This window comes from Globicephala melas, chromosome 19, assembly GCF_963455315.2.
Source record: "Globicephala melas chromosome 19, mGloMel1.2, whole genome shotgun sequence".
In the NCBI taxonomy this organism is placed as follows: domain Eukaryota; kingdom Metazoa; phylum Chordata; class Mammalia; order Artiodactyla; family Delphinidae; genus Globicephala; species Globicephala melas.
This window is the reverse complement of record NC_083332.1, coordinates 18,632,561-18,648,475: the sequence shown is the minus strand read 5'-3', so window position 1 is coordinate 18,648,475 and position 15,915 is coordinate 18,632,561. Positions and strand designations below refer to the sequence as shown.

The 15,915-nt window shown below is 46.4% G+C and overlaps 1 long non-coding RNA gene across 2 annotated transcripts in view; it reads right to left on the bottom strand.

The window, feature by feature from the left end:
• Positions 1–15,915, bottom strand: part of LOC132594067 (uncharacterized) — a 189,522-nt gene that overhangs the window by 102,284 nt on the left and 71,323 nt on the right. Inside the window, exons 1-2 of one of the 2 annotated variants that reach the window (XR_009560181.1) lie at positions 5,095–5,186; positions 899–989 (exon numbers count right to left, since the gene is read on the bottom strand). This is a non-coding gene — a long non-coding RNA (uncharacterized lncRNA). Of the gene's footprint in view, positions 1–898; positions 990–5,094; positions 5,187–15,915 lie in introns of those variants that run through there. The other variant, XR_009560180.1, reaches the window with a different exon arrangement.

The following is a 15,915-nucleotide window of genomic DNA, read 5'->3' as shown; positions in this document are numbered from 1 at the left end:
TTTGGTTTAAAGGCAATGCCGTCTAGTTTCTCAATATCACTAGCATCCCCCTGGTGGGCAGAGAGCAAGGCGGTGGCACTGGTCACACTTCACTGCTTTATCTCCTATGACAGGGAGGGATGCTGTGCTTCAATCCAGGCCAGCCTGGCAGAGGGGAAGGTGGCCGCAGAGATCTCCCCCTGCTGCCGAGAAACACCAAAGGGCCCCTCCATGTGACTTGCTAACAGCATGAAGGGGCAGACAAATAGATTTTCCTCTATATTTATAACCAGCATCATTCTTCCTTCTAAGGCATTCGGTGCAGGTAGCTGTTTTATATGAAATGAACAATCTTTATAGACGTACCAGAGCCATAACAAGGCTGATTTTCAGCGAAGCTGAGGTATATAACTCTTACCGAATTGTCAGGCTCCTTGCTCAACAAATCAAGCCTAACTTATGATGTTTGCAGTGTAATTTTTATTCCTGTTTGACTAGCCAACTACCCGGTGGTAATAGGATGTTAGGAAAGGGCAGTGGCGATGTTTGTGCATGCCGTGATTGATAGGCCGGTTCAGTATTTTTCATTTATATCTCCGGATTCCAAATCAGTTAAGTTTAGGAAAAATGAAACAAAGTGGCAAGAAAAATGTTTGCAGATTGCAGACCGGCGCTCCCGCAGATCTGAGTTCAGCCCACATCTGCCGGGATTGTCTGGAAACATTAAGATATCTAAATGGAAATCAATACTATATGTGCCAGGCATTCACTACCAGGAACAAGCATCAAGAGACTTGAGCTAATCAGACTTCCAGCCTGTGCCTCCGCCATAGACTCAACCTCAGGGGTGTCCTAATTGCCCAGGCTAATCATAGAAGAGTTAAATTTATAACCGAGAAAGACATCTTGTTTTTCTTACCAGTCATCATTTAGGAGCGGGAAGGTTCACCTGTGAGGTGGGTGCCAGATGTACGGTGGGAAGCCCCATGCACGGGAGGATGTCTCCTCACCTGTCAGAGGAGAGAGAAGACGGATTTACCATCAGCCGTAAAACCAGTCAGCCTCCGGGTGGGAGAGACGTGCACCAGCTCACAGACGAGCTGCAAGTTTTCTCACTTACAGGCTCTCCACTTAACCCCGTGTTCTGGAACATGAAAGGAGAGGGCCGTGCATCCACAAGGCCCCTGCACGCTTTGATCCCCACCCCGGTTTTTTACTCTAAGGAAATAGCGCAGGAAAGCAAGTAGCGTTAAGTGATGTTAAAAATATATGCCTCTGTTTTTCCCCCGAGTTCCACTCTCAGCTTTCATCCCTTGGAATCTCCAGAGGAGCTAATATCACTTTAAGACATGCATCTCCCTAATATACTGTACAAACAAGTCACCAATATTATTCACACTCCAACAAACTACAAAGTCACACAATAGCTATTGGATGAGCCCGCACTATACTGCTGAAAAACCATAATGTATCAGGGGACTGTATTCCTAATATTTGCATTCTAGATGCCAACTGTGAGCATATTTTATACTATTTTCAACAAATTACACCAAAATATGCAAAATGTTTATACGGCTCCATCTTCTATTTTTGGCTCCGGTATATTTGCAACTTAATAGTCCTTCAGAGATTTGTTTGTCTCCTCGGGAGAAATAGGAAAGTGGAAAATGCAAAGAAAGAGAACCAGAGAGAGGGAGAAGAAAAAAAAAAAAAAAGGATATGCTTTGTTTGTGCAACAAGTCGAGTTCTGCAAGTTTTTCGTAAAAGAGCAGAGCCAGCTGTCCTGCAGGCCCTTCTTCAATGAGAAATTTAATAACGTTATTTGGATTCTTTGTGCCCTGGATTTCAGATGTATTTTTAATGCGTGTGTCTTAAAACAAAACAACCGTTGTCAAATACTGTACTCTCTTCTCACCAGTTTAAATGGTTTCCGAGACAGCAGAATTCTGGGAGCATCATAAAGGTTGTGATCAATGAAAGCTTGTGCCTTGCATCCTGTGGCCTCCCAAGGATGCTGTGCCCTTACCAGGGAAGGTCTGTCAGTGCTCCTCCCGGAAAAGGTGTCTCTGGTCTTCGCAACGTGAACCCTGAAAGCCTCTTGCCTTCTGTGCCTTTGTCCCTGCTTCCATGCTCACACAGCTGGGCACAAGGACATAGCTTTCTTGTCTGCAGCCCGGTGAGAGGGCCATCCCTGATCGCCCTATGTCCGTGTAGCATTAGGGCTGATATGCTGGAGCAGAAGCCAGGATGCAGGCATTGAAAAGAATTCTGGGTCAGGGAGGGCAACAGTTTCCAGCTGCTGGATTACAAAACCGAGTCTGAAAGTTTTCAATCCAGCTTCTCTGTTAGAAAAGCTGAGAAAGAAAGACAGAAAGGTAGGGAGGAAGGGAGGAAGGAAGGAAGGAAGGAAGGAAGGGAAAGAAAGAGGGGGAAGGAGGGAGGGAGAGAGAAAGAAGGAAAGAAAGAAAGGAATATCTAATATTTCTAGGAATTGGGCCTCATGCCCTTGTTCTCTAACTAGACCAACCTCTCCTAAGAATACTGAAGCTTCAGCCAAATTCATTACTTGGCCAAAAATAATAAAGTCAGAGGAAGAAATATTTAAATGAATAAATCCATATTCCTTGCCAGCCTTCACCTAAATAAACAGGAAGTAAAATGCCTCCCAAGTCTTTGTACTCACAGTGGGTCCCCAAAATGTTTTTGTAGGCTGGATAAACCGATGATACACGGGTGGATGAACGGGGAAGACTGTTCCGTTGGACACAGACCCAGAAGAGGTAAAACAACATCCTTCAAATGGAGAGACCAAGGAGGAAGTGATTCTCAGAACATGCCAGGCTGCGGGCTGGCAGGTTCACCTCCCAAAATGCTGTGCTGCTTGGCACCAAGCCCTGGGTCAGAGGACAGAGGCAGCCAGACCCTAATCTGCCTGGAGGACAACGTCCAACAGCTCCCGAGCCCTGAGCAGAATGACTCCCCACGTACTCATCAGTCAGACGGAGGCTGTTAGAAGAACAGGCTTGATGGGCCCAGGCCCCGCTCAGGATGCAAAGACTTCTCCACCCCAATCCCCCCTCCACAGTCCTCCCCTGACCTGCTCGTGTGGCCAGGTTCCTCATGCACAAGGGCTGCTGCGCAATAGCCTGAGTGATGGAGAAATTTCCTGGGTCTCAGCAGAGGGAAGCCTGCTAGAGGCAGAGAAGCAAGGCAGGGCCACGAGCACAGAAAAGTCGATGGGGCTGGGGAGCCCCAGCTAACCAAGCAATAATAGAATTCCTGCTTATGGACAGTTCATCACATGCCAGGGGCCAGTCTTGTTGCTGTGCATGCGGGAACTCAGTGTCATTCTCACCACTGCCCTGTGAGGGGGTTCCATGGTTATCCTGCAGGGGAATTAGGTAATTTGGCCAGAATCTCAGAGCTGAGAGCGGCCAGCAGGGAGTCCATGCCATGACCCCCTAGTGCTCTGTTGCTGAAGGCGGTGTCTGGGCGCCCAAGGATAAAGGCCATCACAAGGAGATAAGGTGACAGAGGGTGACCCAAGATGCAAATTGGACTACCTTTATATTACTTATAGAATGATAATAATAATGATGAAATGAGTCCATGCCAAGCAAAAAGCTTGAAAACGGACGCTCAGCCAGAGCGGTGGTTCAGTAACGAGCTTCATGGAGAGGGAGGCCCAAATGGAAATGCAATTAGAATGGTTATAAGACAGACATTCGAGGGCTTTCAGCGGTGTGATTCGCTGGACGCTGGCCCCCAGTCGGACACTGGGGAAAGTCATTGCATTCGATTACCAAGGCTTCGGCTTCATTTCGCCAATATTCAAAAGGCTGTGATCGCACTGTCATCTCACAGTTAGAAAACCAGAAGGACAGGCACCGCCAGAGCCTGCTGCCCGGCGGCCTGGCCCTGCTCGTGGACCAGCTGTGCCCCTCAAGCACCACCGCCAGCCCCAGCGGAGTGGACCCTCCTCGGTCCCACTTCCCACCAGACCCCAGACACAGGGAGCATTTGTAAAGTGCCCCTTCCCTCGTCTGGTGGTTCCAGAGGGAAGGGGCAAGAGAGCAGGGGACAGAGAGGGAGGACTGAGTCAGGAGCAGGACATGGCTTGTTGAATCCTAATAAATCAGAGTGTCCCCAGTAGGTAGAAGCAACAGGGGACCGCATGCTAGCCAAGCTGCACACTGACCCAAGGCAGAGCTCACAGAGAAATGATGTCCTCTTCAGCAGACTCCTGGAGAGATGGTCTGCATTTCTTGTGACAAATTAGAAGTGCCCTGAATGCAACCATTCCTCAGAAAACAGGCCTGATGTAGCAACGCGTAAGCTGCCATTATCTTGCTGCATAAAAAGACCATTGAAGCGGGGCAGCCTTTAGAACACTGGCCCATTGGAGGCAGCATTTCTGAAAAATTACCCCCTCGACCGCCACCTAAACCAGTCACTACCCAAGGGAGAAGCCTCATTTACAACCGAGAAGACCGAGCAGGCTTCCATCAGAGGAAAGGCGTTGTTCGTTCGTCTTTGTTTTCTGTGAGAGTTTACTGCTTCCCTGGAGTCCCCAGTCCGGGGGAATGTTCATCCAGGACGCAGGAAATCTGCTTACCTGCCCTTATAGATCTATTGTTTGATATGAACTGCACACCCTGAGCTCTTCAGGACTTTGCTATCCACAAAGCCTGGCTCTAACCAAGCAAAACCTTTTGCCATGAGTTTTAGAAACTATTTTGAAATTTTAGAAAGTATTGCTTTTTTTGTCCTTTGGTTTTGCACTGGCAATCTTTTCTGGAAACACGGTGGTAGGATGCCTGAGCTTGAAGGAGAGCTGGGCAGGGGCTGGGGGTAAGGAAAGGAGGGATGGAAACAAACTTGATTAAAATCTCAGAATTTAACCCCACAATTCTCAGAATTTTACCCCACAATTCTCCCCAATTCTGGATGGGATACCACTGACTCCATTCACAACTTGATTCAATGCTTTCTCCCCAGAGGGGTTTCCTGATCATCTGATGAAGAACAACCCCATCAGCCTCTACCCTTCCCCTTCCTCTGCTGCATTTTTCATCTCAGCGTCTGTTTCTCTGAGATATGACAATATGAACTCACTTGTTATTATTTCTTGCTCCACGCCCAGCATTGGAATGGAAGCTCCATGAGAGAAAGGACTTTGGCTCATTCACTGCGGGTTCTCAGTACCTAGAACAATACATGGCACATAGCAATGGTTCTATTAATACTTGTGAGTCAATAAGCAAATGAATAGACCTCGGGAACAGGACACTGTCAACTCCCAGGCTCACACAAGGCAAAGAGGTGATACTTGTCACCAAAGGACACCTCCTGCAATCCTGTGTCTGGTGGAAAGAATCCAGATTCAAACTCAGAACTTACTTGCAAACAGCATTGCTTGTGACATAGCCCTGTGCAGCCGATCCACTGTCCGGTTGAGGCAGCTTCTGGCTGTGCTCATTCTATCAAATTCCAGAGTCAAGGCTGATTTGGAAAACAAATCAGTCTAAAGAGATGTTGAAGGGAATGGGGAACAAGAACCACAGAGCAGCAGTGCGCTCACTTTGACGGGATGTTTAATTAGAAGCTGGATGCACTTCTATCAGGGATGCTTCGAGAGGAATTCCAAAACGAGTGGGAGGTCAGAGATTAGAATCTAAGATTCCTCCTGACTTTTCAATGTTACTGTCTATGGTAGACAGAATAATGGCTCCCAAAAACGTCCACAACCGGAAGCCCAGAAGCTGCGAATATGCTACCTTACATGGCAAAAGGGACTTTGCAGATATGGCTTAAGGATATGAATCCTGGAGATGGGGAAGTTATCCTGGATTATCCAGGTGGTCCCAAACTAACCATCTGACTTCTTGGGGAAAAAAAAAAAAAGGAGGACATTTCCTGGCCTTGATCAGAGAGAAAGACAAAAGAAAGGTCAGAGAGGTGAAACTCTGTTGTCTTTGAAGATGAAGGCCATGAGCCCAGGCATGAGGGCAGCCTCTAGAAGTGGGGAAAATGCAAGGAAATGAATTTTTTCCTAAAACCTCCAAAAGGAAGGCCTGGATTTCAGTCCAGTGAGAACTGTGTTGGACTTGTGACCAACAGAACTAAAAGATAATAAATTTGAGTTGTTTAAGCCACTGAGTCTGGGGTAATTTGGTATAGCAGCACGGTTTATGACTTCTTGCACAAATAAAAGAAAAATTGTTGATCAGAAAACCCTGAGTTCCAAGATTATTCCCCTTTTGACCTCCAGCATGAAATACATGAGTTCCAATGAGGTACCTTAAGCTGAGCAAAGAAGCAAGAGACCAGGGAGAACATGCCAAGTTTAGAAGGGACACTCTGACCCAAGAGAGTTCAGTAGTTAGTCCACTTAAATCCTGGAAAGTATTTTCTACTATTCTTAAATTAAAAATTTCAGAACCAGAAGGTGAACTCTTTTTCTCCTGTTAAATTGGAGAGATTTGGGTGACTCCCCTGAGTTCACAGCTCATACAATCCCATGTCATTAGAACCAGAAGGTGGAAACATCATATCAAGGTGGGGACTCGGCTGGAGAAAGAAGCTCATTAGTTCCTCTGCAGGAATCAGTCCTAATATTTCTTGTCTCAGAATAAAAGAAGAAGTCTTACTTCAGGAAGAAGACAATCCTATAAAAATCAGCCAATTTCCAGGCCACATTTGTCTGTGAAATGTATTCTCATCTCAACTCCCACCCAAGAGGCTTCAACCTGTCCATTTTGGAACCACAGCAAATATTCAACTATGTTAAATTGAAAAAGGAATAACTTACCTTGCGACTCATTTTCATTGCATACCACGTCCTATTCTATTTAATACCGTTCATAGGTCCCACACATTGGGAAACCCCAGGCTACTTCATCAAACTCTGCAGCCTCCTCAGACTGAGACCCAGATCAGATTCAGCCCCTCCTCGTCCACATCTCCAACTGCTCTCTGTGTTCATCCTCCCTGCTCTCCAGCAAACTAACCCGAGTGTGCACACGTGGAGGCCACATCAAAACTGAAATCTTGGCCCAGATCCAGCACTGACTTAGGCCCACCTGATAGATCTCCAAGTGCCCAAAATGTATAATTGGAATGGACATCCTTGGTAGTTGGTAAATCCCTAAATTTCTTCCTGGGGCCTTTGGGTGAGTAATATCACACTTCAGAAGGCCAAATGGAAGTCTCTAAAACTGCTCCTGCACCAGCCAACAGCGTCAATATGCATGTGATAAAAGGGTGGTGGCCTCTGTCATATCTCATCTAATTCACCAGAATGACTGCCACAAGAGTCAGATCCTGAAGGATGACAGTGACCAATGTCGGTAAGGTACATGGACTCCAGAGGGTAGGAGATGAATCCTAAGAAAATTCAGAGACCCGCGAATCAATGAAGGTTTTAGGGATTCAGTGGCCAAAGACACACCAGAACTTCCCATCCAAATTAAAGGACAAATTATCACATCTCACATTTCTCACAAATAAAAAGAAAGCACTCTGTCAGTTTACCCCCATCCCAGGGTTCTAGAGGCAGTTACTCCACATTTCAGAATATTGCTCCAATCCATTTGCTGAGCAACAAGAAAGTCTTACAACTTTGAGAGGGACCCAGCTCAGGAAAGGGCTCTGCGGCAAGTCCAGGATCCATGACCTGGCAGAGAGAGTGTTATTATAGGTAGCTGAGGTGGGGAAAGACTACACAGAGTTTAAGCACACCACATGAAAACCACCACTACCCACAACAACAACTCATGGGACACTCCTGGGCCCTAGTAGAGACAGAGTGCCTACCCATGGAATATCAAATTACCATGCAGTCAGAGCTACCCATCGTGAATTGGGTTTTGTTAGACCCGAAGTCATAAGATCAGGTAGATCCAGCAGCAACCCACTGTAAGATGGAAGAATCTCATCCAGGATCAGCATAAGAAGAGCCAGAGGGCCCAGGTAAGCTGCCTGAGTTGGTAGCCCAGAACCTGTGTCATCCACCACTGTTGCACCAGCACCTCTCCCTCAGCTAACAAATATGGTACCATAGGTACTCTTATGACCAGCTGATGGAGAAGGACAAAGGTTGAGCTCAGTTCTCAGCTCAGTATGTGAAAATAAGCTTCAAAGAGACAACTGCTGCACTACTACCCCATGCAGAGATGGTCTTGAAAGACAAGGAGGGAAAAATCTTCCCGATAGCCTGAACTTCAGGCAGTAAACCTGAAATTCACTTTGTATGAAAGAAAAAGTGGTCTGACATAAGAATATATATAGAATCCTGGGCAGTGGCAAATGGCTTGGCTGGTTGTTCAAGAGCCTGGAAAGTGAATAATTGGAAGACTAGAGACAGAGTGCTGGAAAAGAAGCATATAAGGATCTACAGGAGGACACAATGTATGATGATCTTTGTATCATGTGACAACGTCCACCAGGAAACATGGAAGAATGTCAGCTGGCTTCTGTCGTTGGCTGGGACAATGGCCTCATGGATGGAGTGAGAGACATGGAAGCACAAAGATTATGCATGGGTCCAATATTATGGGATCCTGTTCTCTAAGGCTAATCTAGCTGCCACAACCGCCAAATGTCCAACTTGCCAGCAACAGAGACCAATGTTGAGTCCCTAACATGACATCGTACCCCAAGAAGGCTAGCCATCCACTTGAGGTCAACTTGACTACACTGAAACCTTCCACCCTGGAAAAAGTAGTAATTCAGCTTGACTGGAATTGAGATATATTCTGGATATGAATTTGCCTTTCCTGCCTGAGTTTGACTTTAGCTAGCACTACTATCCAAGGGTTTACACCAAAACTGGATTTCACGTAACGTTGTATGGTACTGAGGGACCCACTTTATAACACAGAAGGTGTGACAGTGGGAATCTGACCATGAGATACCCTGGTTCTATCACTCCCCACACCCCAAAGGAAGCTTCCAGCTTGAGCAATAGAATGATCCTTTGAAGATTCAGCCCAGGCACCAACTTGGAGATGATATCCTGGTTTTTCAGGATCCTTCTGCAGGATTCAGTACACACTCAAAAGCAATGAAAATTGTATGATTCTGTGTCCCTGATGGGTAGAGGACATAGGGTCAGGAACCAGATGTGGAAGTAGGGGTGGCCCCACTTAGCATCCCTCCCAGTGATCCACTTGGGGAATTTGTGCTGGCTGTCCCTATGGATCCATAGGTTCTAATTCCCAGACCAGGATCTCTACCCTCAGGAGACTTGGTAAGAGTCCCATTACATTTTTAGCTACATCTGTCATCTCTTCATTTGGTGTTCCTATGATGAGAGTGTAGCATATAAAGAAAGGAGGAGATAGGGCTGTTGTTATATAATGGAGGGAGCCAGATGATCTACTGAGGCATCTCTTGTCATTAATGCCCTAACTTAGAAACAGATGGATGAATGCAGCAGCCATGGCTGGAAAAGGTCATGGTGACCAGAGGGCCGTTCCCTTTAGAGATGAGAGTCTGATCATTGCACCAGATGAGTCACTCAGACCAACAGAATTGCTAAGCAAGGATAAGAGTAATGGCTAGTAGAGGACAGAGGTGATGAGTAACAGATGTGGGCAAAGACCAGCTTCAGTGATGGGGACTATGGTTTGTCCCACTAACTCTCCTTTTATAAGTCTCCCCTGGAAAAAAGACCAACCACGACCCTGCAAGAGCTGTTCACAAAACTTATTATATGAAACCAATAGATCTATGTTGTGCAAGGGCTGGACTGTCCTGGACTGTGTGTGCTACTCATCCCAGCTCCTGAGACCATGAGTATTAGCAAACTGTCTTCAGCTGGAGAGTGTAGGCTTATCCAAGGTCATACCCCCTCCTCAGGGGAAGCCCAATCCAATGACTGGTTGAGGAGATGGAGGTAGGGGCATAAGGCCCCAACCGTTTGCTTCAATTTGGGGTATTTCTGCAGAGCCATTCCAGCTACAGAATGCTCCATAGATCTGCTGGGGCCTCTGATGCAACTTCATACAGGGTTTAACTTCTTCCCCTGCCCAAAGTGGAGCTCCCTGTTCTTTTCAGGTGTTATCCCTAAGAGCATCCCCGCAATGAACATCCTACACACAAATCCCTGAGTCTAAGAATCTGTTTCCTGGGAAACTTGGCTTATGATAAATGCTTCTTTAAAAGACATATCTGTTTGTATTACCACAGGTACACACACATGCCTAAATTCTTCTTATTTCCTGTCCCTCTGAGGACAGAGACTAAATGCCTTACCCTGGCCCATAAGATTTATTTGGTCTGGCACCTATCAATCCATTTCTGCAGATCCTCTGTGCACACCTCTCCATTTCGCTCTCTCTGTTCCAGCTGCACTGATCTTCCTTGTGTTCCTTAGGTATGACACGTGTCTTCTCTTGCCCCAGAGCCTCTGCACGTGCTGATTCCTCTGCATAGAAAGGTCTTCTGTTCTATTCACCCTTCAACCTCCAGACCAAAGTCTCCTTCAGAGAAACCCTTGATCTTCCCCAGACTTGATCAGGTCATTCTGTTGTGTGTGATCATAGCACTATGCACTCTTTCTTTATACCACTTAATAGTTTGAATGATCTATTTGTGTCATTATTTAATTCACATTTATTTTGCTCACCGTGACAGCTCCAGCACCTATCCTAATGCCTAACTCATAGCTGACAATAGATATTTGTTAAATTAATATGCTAATTCTTCCTTTAAACTAGATTCAAACGCCTCCATACATAAATACTGTCTTTTTCACCGTAGTGTGTTTTTTTGTGGGTATTTTCCTTGTCCAGTGACTTAAGAGGTAGTCACAGGACCTAGTACACAGTAAGTGCAGTACACAATACCTGCATGTTCATCTTAGGTTGTTAATATATGTTTTGTTTTTTTCCTGTTAGACTGTGAGCTCCTTGAAAGAAGGAGTTCCCTCTTGTCTGAACTTCAAGCAAGGAGCTTGGCGAATGTTTATTGAATTAAATCCTCAGGAAGTGTGAATGTAAACATCTGGCTATTTTGAAATGTTGAGATGTTTTTATTTCTTCCAGACAGTTTGTATCACACAGACACACACACACTGCTCACACAGAGTGTTTGAGGTCAGAGACTGCAGATCAGTTCATTTCTACTCTTTCTATTCTATGTTCAGAAAGCCTAACTCTGAGGGAAATGTGCCCCTGGCGTTCATCACTCTGCCAAATGAAATGTTTCAGAAAGGTTTCAGGTCCCGTGGACACTGCCGTGTGCCTTGTATCAGAGTCGACAGACCCAAATGCTTCCTGGGCTGAGCTGAATGAGTGGGGGAGAGTCTGCTATGACTTAATGCCAGATGCCAACCTGCAGGATATGGGTTCAGTGTTGCTGGACATCCTGATTTTTCAAAAGAATCCAGACCTGGGTTTTATTGAACCCTCCCAATTTTATAGTTGTCGTTAATTTAAACAAAGAAAGAAAGAAAGAAAAAGAAGGCAAAAAAAGGCATTGTGATAAAACAAAATATGCCCACGCGAGAGCCAAGTTCATGGGCTTTAGGAGGCTTTAGGTTGGAAGTCAGCTTACAAATCCTCTTCAAACTCACTGGAAGACCAGGCAGGTCCCCAGGAATGCCTGTGCCTCAGTTTCCCCATCTGTCAAATGAGTCGATTAGGCCAGATGGTCCAATTCTCCTAACCCAGGCGTCCTTCTGAATCCTGCTGTTTACCTGACAATTCTTTCATCCCAAAACACATCATTTTCAATTACAGTTGGAAGCCAGCAACCAGAAAGGTATTTTGGCAGAATTTCCATTTCTTTCGAGGGCTGATTACGAAAGAATGGGGGGAAAACAGGCACCACGCTCTCCTTCACATCTCATTACATTTATTCCGCTTTATTACGCATTCTTTGTTCATATAATTTTCACCCTGGGGTCTGCGTTTTTGTCTAGTTGCCCCAAGCCAGGGAACCCACCTGAACTCGGGAAGCCTTGATCACCTCCTCTGGTGTTGACAGGTCTTAACCTGACAGTCGTTACCTTCAGACCAGCTTCCTGAGCAGAGTGCTTCTCTAAAGAGCATCCTGTCCGAGGTCGAGACTGCAGCTTAAGATATTCTGAAGGGGAGCTTGGGGACGTGCTCCCCTAATCACAGAAGTCCCTGATTCCACGCAGGACCCCAAAACACTGCGGGCGGGGGCTGTCCATTACAAGCCCCCCCGAAAGAAGAGCTAGGGGAGATATATGGCTGCCACCCGAGTGGCCCCACACCTACTCTGGGTTAGAAGCTGCTGCTTTCACGCAGAAGTGTCCAGCCCCATCCACAGATCTCAACCGCCATCCCCCATCCCCTCCAGCACACAGGGACACGCCAGCCCTGGCCACCTCCGCTTGGTAGCAGGCAAAGCCAAGCCTCGGGTCACGGACGTCTATCTCCAGTTACTTTACACGGATTCAGGAAACAGGTCCCGAAAGAAGCCAAGGAGGAAAACTACAGGCAATGTGCACACATTCACCAGGAAATACCCACCCAAAGGACAAACTCGGCAATCCCGCCAATGATGCTCGTGACGCAGACGGCTAGCAGCCGACAAATACCCGCAGACCTCAGTCCATTTTTATTGTATTCAGGCTGCAGTGCTGTATTTCCTGTCTCCTCTTAGCACCACGCATACAGTGTACTTGAAAACAAAAATCTATAGTATTGATCCCGCAATGTCACCGCAATTATTCTTTTGAAACAGCCATTGAAAACAAATTACATCTGCACTGCCTTTTCATCCGCCCGCTGTGAGTGAGCAATGCTCACCGTAGCCTCCAGCACCCTGGCGTTAGCACTGTGTCACCGCCGACAGGACAGCCCGGGGAAAAGCAGAAGGGGGAGGGTGTGGCCAGCATGGAAGGGGGAATCGCAGGGCTGTTTTAGGAGGGCACGGGGGTTTGCTTCGCCCGGTGTCTGCATCCAGGAGGGGTTTGGACCCAGTGAGGCTGCGATCTAGGTGAATCTGAGAAATTCCAAGTCTACAGACGGGGTTGCTGTTGGGGTCCAGGGACTCTTCCCAGCACAGTAAACCAAGTGAAGCGTTGGACTGATGAAACTGACAAAGATTTAGCCACGGCTTCATTTTCGGACATTCAGTTTAAAATCTAATGACAAGTGTTATTTTCACCTGATGGTGCATAATTCTGTTGACCGATTGAAGCATCTTTAACAGAGCATTGGTGGTGTAAAGCCGGAGAGATGCCCACAGTCCCAGTTCTCTCTACAGCCCACATTCCAACAGATACAAAGGTGACCTTCCCGAAGAAGGCTAGCTGTCCTCTTTCCCAGCAAGTTGTATCCCAGAAGCTCCAGAAGGACCAGAGACCCCAGGGTCAGTCACCACCCCCCCCCACAGACCTGAGGCCTGGTACATATGTGGCGTCCTGGCCCCCAGTAAGATCATGAGCCCCTCCGTAATGCACCAGTCAGCTGCCCTTGGGGACACCTGCTGTTGGGGGCCTGCCAGTTTGTTTCCGATTGTCATACTTGGAAAAATTCTCCCTGCACAGTAATTAAATTCCAGGGCACCGAGTGGCGGGCAAAAGGAAATTCTTTTGTTAAGGTTTGACCACACAAGTCACAGTGGTGGCTCTTGCAGGCGGGAAGTGATAACTTTGGAGCATTAAAAAAAACCAATAGCCTTGTTGACATGGACATGGGAACCTAACCCCTGAAGCCTCCTGGTATGACGCATTGATTTTCCTGTCTGTGTACAGTTCTAAAGCCATCCATTCTGCATGGTCAGGACTCAAAGGGCCGGAGAGAGGAAAAAAATCTGTTCTCTTTGCTGTACCTCCAGGCAGAGTTGAGAAATAAATTCTACGTTTTTGAGAGATGATTTGTTCAAGCCATGTTTAAGAGAATATGATTGCATGAAAAGGGGGAAATATATTTTGCTTCCCTGACCCCCAGAACCTGCAGCCACTGACCCTCATGCAATATCTTGACACCATAGACATGGCCGAGAAGGGGGTGGGAAGCAAGGGTCGGGGTGGAGGACCTCGGGAATTGGGGAGATTATTTATTATTCTCCAAATAATATCGCCGAGCTGGCCGAAAATTGCTCAAATAATCCTGTCAGTCCACCTGTCATTTGCCCGATCCCTCTGCCACTGTTGTTTTGCAAGGGCTGCTATTCCTTCTTGTTGGAGGTCTCCTTCTGAAATGGCTATGCTCCTGCCTGCTTTCTGATCCTCTTTTCCGCAGGTGAAACAGGCCAGGCTGACTCTCTTCAGGGTCTGCCCGAGAGGCATCCTCAAGCGGACACCTCACCCTGTGCTGACCCACTGTCTCCGACTGCAATGGGGTTGCTGACAGCCAGGCAATAAAGGACTCCCCTGCCGGCCGCCCAGCACCTCCTCCCATGCTCCTGGGCACCCTGGGCTCCTCATTCAAAAATGCCTCTAGGTCACCAAAATCCCTCCCCGTTCTTGGCTGTGACAAGGAGCGACTCTGGGTGATGGAGAGGCCAGCCTTTGGGGAAATGTGCTGAGACACTGCAGGGGATTCTGTGAGCTGCCAGCCTCACACGTTCAGTACTTTTTGAGTGTTTAGCTATTTTAGTTCCAAATAAAGAAAGCGTTGGTGCCGGTCAGGAGGTAGAGCTCGTTGAAGTGGAAGACTAGTGTTCGAGCTGCAAATTTGCAGGGTCTTTCTGCAAAGTATTACGTACATCATTTCCTGGTGCAGAGGAATATTGAGCTATTTCAGGGAAGCCAAAAAGGAAAGACCAAAATCATGCAATTTTCCTGACCTAGACAGAACTATGGATGGGATACAGAAATAGAAAATGCTAAAGTGAATGCCCTTACAAGGCTTGGCTATATAAACATAGAATCCACATATCCCAAGCGTGTACAGTGTGAGCTCAGTAGCAGCATGCATGCACGCCAGTGAAAGTCATAAACCCAGTCACACAAACCTTCCTACCAGATGATTCCGTCTTGCTAGACCTATAGAAGTATTCCTAAATTAGGTTGATGTGAATGTGTTTGTATATTTATTATTAAAATACTTACTGTTCTGCCTTTTGAAGTAGATGGACAAATGATTTAGGAGCGGAAATAGACTAGAAACAAAATTAATGCAAATAATGTGTTGATTTTTTTTTTAGCTTGATTAGCCAAGCCAATGGAAAATTCTAGAAAACGTATACAATTATTTTAACTGTCACAGGCTGGCAATTGTAATTGACATGATTTGTACGAGATGCAGTGTAATAACTGAATATATTAAAAAAAAAATCTCATGCCTTGATTACCAGGAGAACATTACTAGTGCCACAATATTATTAACAACACAATTATCGTGGCATCCCTAGGATACGCTCTTAGCACTTCAATGCATTAGTGAACCTTTGCTAACGAAGAAAAAATTAAAGTACAGCAAATTTCAAAGCACCAGTTGTACCCAATATCATTAAAAATTTATAAAACTTCCCCTGAACATGACAAGTGTTTGGTTTAAATGAAGATCAGCCACAAGGAGAAAGCAGAAATCTTGTTCCTCTTTGTCTCCTTCCCTTCCCTCTCTCTCTGCCTCTCGCTTTCTCCCAGACCTCCCCCAACCGGCACCACCTCAATCCAGCTGAAATATGTAACCATTACAGAGTGACAGCTTGACACACAATGACCCGTCAGAACATTCATCTCACAATGTTTTATTTTAGTGAGGAGCCAAACTGCAGAAAAAATAAGCAAGTTGTTTCAAGGCTTGGACGGAGATCAAACATTTCTGGCATCCCCACTTACCAGACCTTTGATTTACAATGGACTTGTCAGAGCCCGACTAGACAGTGTGTGCTTAAAAACCTACAGAGGCTCCTCGAAGGCCCCAGCCCACCCCCATGTCCCCCAAGGAGAGCATCCCTTTGTTCCCGGAACCAGCAAGCTGGGCTGAAGCACAGAACTTTGCATCCTTG